A 5,057-nucleotide genomic window follows, 5' to 3' on the forward strand; every position below is an offset into this window, starting at 1 on the left:
ATAAGACAATATTGAAAAAAAATATATTCTTTATATATATATATATATATATATATATAAATGAATGTTTGTCTCTATGTCCTCTATAGAACCATTATATTCACAAAAAAAGGGAATTACGAAGTGCGTCAGGATAGCTAGTTTTTATATAAAAACATATGAAGGTACGGAATGGCAAGTTTTTGTTACATTTATTTACAAAAAAAAACTGTATATATGGATTGTCATGGCAATGATTAATATAACTAGTGGGTAACGGTGGGTGGGTGCGCACTTGGCACAGAGATCGACAATAGCGAGCAATTTTATAATGTTAAATAGAAATACATACATATACTTTCATAGATTGACAATGTCGTGTGTAATGTAATTATTACTTTGATATTTCTAATATAAAATAATAAATAAATAAAATATGAATAAATAAAATATAAATAAACGCTTTACACTCAACGGCCCAAGTAGAATATTCTCCTGTGTCGGGGGTCCGGGATCACACACAATACACACGCACTAACGCCCAGACCAAGGCAAGTCTCTGTCGTAAGCGGGGATCGAACCCACGACAGCCAGCGCAATAACCAGTACTATGGACCGTTGCGCCAACGCGCCGTCGAGAATCCTTCAAATAATTAAAACCAGTCATTAAAAAAGTCTGGTGTGCTATAAAACATTCCGGTATAACTCATAGTGGTAAGATAGTAATAATAAATTGCATCGCAAATGTAATGTGGAATGTTGAGTTTTCTAATAAAAATCAAATTAGTAGTCACGTATAATATGTATGTATTTTTGTGTCAATTAAACAACATTTTGAGAAGATAATGAATATTGCAAGTTTTTTGGTTGAGTTCGAGATTCTGGTTGGTAAAACCGTTTGTAATCCAGTTTATAAAAGATGTATTTAATTGAACTGTACTTGAGATAGCGCGCAAACGAGTCACTACTGTACATATTTTTTAATTTTCAGTATGTACATACCACCCTGTATTTGTATTATAAGATTTATTTAGATGTTTAAATTTCAAGTAGTAATGGTGTTATTATAAAAAAAATAAGGTTTCTTATAACACTTATTTACAACATCGATAATGTTCCATAGAGTAAGTCTTGTTAGACCATATAGGTACTATATCTATTAATAGGCTTCAAATAAAATAAAATAAAAACCAATTTTAGTAATAAGTAGATATCGATATTAAATCATTATTAATAGTGCTTCTTCATATAGTGAACTCTAATTAATAACCAAACGAAAATTTATTCTCCAAGCTACATGACATTGGCGAAACCATTGGTACCATGTCTGCACTATTAAAAACCATTAAACTAAATGAATAAATAAAAAGAAAGGAATATTTTGATTAGCATTTCTTTATATCTTAAATTACAACATATAATTACACTATAGAATTTAATTCGTGCTGCATTAGAAACGAAGTGTATAATGCAGTTATGGTTTTTGGAGACAAAATATTGTATGTTTTGACGGTATCAAATGCCTGCCGACATGGCTTATTTATTTTCAAATCACTTATCCTTGTTATGTTTTTGTATGTTACTATTTTAATCAGAGTAGTAAGCGGGAAGCATGCTGAATGCGGCAAGAAAGCCGAAGTTTGTTATGCTTTTCTACCTTAGCAAACCTCTAGCAGTATATCAACAATGTAGTAACAGTGAACTACTGTCATACGATAATTGACATTTATAACAGCTTATTCTATTAAATATCAATAAAGTGAATAGCAATATAAAGTAAGTTAATTGTCTGTTTAGCTAATGTTACACGTAATTAATTTCACTATAGATGATGATTTATAAGTAATAATAAATTTCATTACTTGCAGAAATATATTCCTATGTAATGACAAGAGTCATAGCAGGTAATCTTAAACGTTTAACGTAAACATTTTGAAAAAAATCCTTGATTGAGGTATGCTTTATTGAGATATCTTTTCTTTTTTTTTTTTCAACAAAAAATCAGATAGGTACTATCGCTTTTCTCAAAATAAAAGGTTTAAAGCATGACGATGATATTAAGCGGCTCCCGGATCTGAAGTAAAGAGTGCTTGTCTCCGTTTGAGTGTAGCAAGCACTGCATTTTCGATAATAAACGCAGTGAAAATATTGAATATTGAAGTATGACAAAACTCGTGCAAATGTGATATATATATTATAGAAATATTGAATATGAAATATTTATTATATATGTACAATACAATAAAAATATACATTATAAGAAACAAATAAATTGCTAGGTACAGGTTATAGTGGTACTTACCTTAAAAAGGTCGTTTATTTTGTTCTCTATGTAAATATATTTGTTTTATAGGAAATTGAATTTTGTATATTTCGGCGATATGAGAGGTTTACATCAGTGTTACTTGATATTTTGGTTCAATGTGAATGATTTATAACAGAATATGAAAGGGTCTGACAAAAATAAAAAAAATTGGTCACAGAGCTCGATAAAAAATTAACCTAAGTTCCAGTTTAGGCTTCATATAAAACTTACAAGTTCATAAAAGTATATTAACGTACAAAATATGTAGATGTATTGTGTTATCTCATCGCTTTTTTATGAAATTTTGACATAATAATATGGTTTATTCTTCGCATTCTGCTAGCCCGTTGGCGCAGTTTGTAGTGACCCTACGTTCTGCTCCTGGGATTGTGGGCTCGATTCCCACCATGAGTCTGGCTGGGTGTGCTATATATTTATTTAAGTATATATGTATTAATTATATGTATGTTTATCGAAAAAAAAAACAATAATATGTAGCTGTACTAATCGGCTGTAACACAAGCATTAAGTTGCTTACCTTAGGAACAGATGACCGTGTGTGTATGTTGTAAATATTTATTTATTTATTATTTATTCTTCATTGACGCAATACACAAACGGAAACTGAAGATGACAGTTGTCTGTTTTCGTAGCTCTACTTATTTTGAATTAATCTACTCAATCAATTTAATCCCTCAAGATTATGAACTGTGACAGCTGTGGTATTCAACAATGTGGATTACATAAACTTTTGAAAGTCATGGAAATTTATATTGCATTTATTAATTATTTACTTTTAATGCGATAATCGGTTTACATAAAATACTACTATTTAGGTCTGTTACGCCTACATGATTCTATCTAGACGGAACCCAAAGTTAGATAAATAATTTCTGGTATTGAAAAATTTCGTGAATTCGACTGCTTTCTCGTTAAAATTTTATTCGTGATGTTATGAAAAATGTTGGATACTTATAAAAGCAAATTTTTAGTTGTAATAACATTTCAAATAATAATATTTTAGTGGTATATACATGTTTCATATTTCACCTAGAGTATACAAGAGGATCTGGAAGCCGAACATAGAAATATATTGAGAAAATAAACTCTTTTAATTTTAAATACGATATAATCTAAGATATGCCTGGGTGTTTCTCGTATTATTATATTTTATTGTAATTTGGTTGTATATCGCAAGCGAAAAAAAAAACTCGACTTCAATTACATCGACAAGTACTACAACGTAGGTATATACGGCAAAATCGTCAATTAAATACGTACTATGAGGGATAACTCAGAAAGTACTAGTCAAATATCGATTATATTTAAATGGGACCAAGCACAGCTTTTGACAAAAAATTTTTTATCAAAGTCGGTCCACCCAGTGAAAACTTATGAAGTAACACGGATAAAAATCACAGTCGAATTGAGAACCTCCTACTTCTTTAAGTTAATTAAAAACAAGTACTTCTTCAAGATCAAATCTAACTCAAGGTATAACGGGCAACATGATGCAATAAAATTAAATACTTCTCCGATTGAAGAAAGAGACTCAGCTCATAAGAGGAACATTTACAAGCTCTTAAAATTCCTACTGGTATATTAAAAACATACCCTTGTCGTAGGATTACATAGTTTTGTGCGGAGACATCAAATATAAATTCATAACATAGTTGCAGACATAAACTCACTGTTCGTGTAACTAGCTTTATAGTAATAGCTGTTTGGTTTACAATTACAGTCGTGTGTGCATTTAACCTTACTAATTTACATATACAACATTCTGCTTAAAAAAAATTAACATTACTAGTTAATGCAAGAAACATTATATAAGGTAGTGGAGCACTGTATACATGCAGTTATTAGTTAGTAGTAGCCTACGAAGTAATAACAGAATTACTTACACTTTTAGAATGGCTATATACAATTATACATAGCCAATGATACTTACATCAATTGAATTCTTTCTAAATATCAGATATCTTTATAAGCGCTTTGTGACTAATTCCATAGTAAAGATTAATCACAAAACCAAATACAGAATTTAATATACTTGATCATTCGATTTATAAAAAATATAAGTACACTAAAAACTCGAAACTACTCAGCTGCATCCATTTTATCAAACGGAAAGGTTGTCTGAAATTTGAAATGCGCTATCAAAACAGCCTAAAAACATATACTTTTAATTAAGAATTTTACTTAGACAGTTGATGAAAATTAATTACAAGTGAAAACAAAAATGAAGAAAGCTTAATTAAATACTGACCAGAAGATGGTATTAATGACTTCGCACTTGATATCATTTGATTTTATCAATTTATATAAATAAAAACGCATAACCATCGAACAACTGCGACAAATAAGATAATTCCCCAAACTGTTTAAAATTTTAGGACAGGGTTTGTATAAATAAAATTAATGGAAATATTATATGGAAAAATTTACTACTTTTCTCATTCTTAGCTATTACTTTCACTTCCAGTCAAAGACGTATTTCTGTCCCTCTTGTGTGATGCAAGTGTATGTAATTATGTATATGCGAATGATATTTAGCATCAGGTAAATCGCAAGCTCGTATTATAAGTATTAGCATAAAAAGCGTTCATAGTTATGAAGGAAAAATTACTTATTTTCTCTTCATTGTAAAACTACATTTAACAACACGTTTTAATAAAAGACAAAATGACTTACGTCGAAACGTTACCGAGTACGTATCAAAGGAAAAGAAATAAAAGTATCGAATAAAACTGCAAAAGCACTACAGTCTGCA

This window comes from Melitaea cinxia, chromosome 8 (assembly GCF_905220565.1).
Source record: "Melitaea cinxia chromosome 8, ilMelCinx1.1, whole genome shotgun sequence".
NCBI lineage: Eukaryota > Metazoa > Arthropoda > Insecta > Lepidoptera > Nymphalidae > Melitaea > Melitaea cinxia.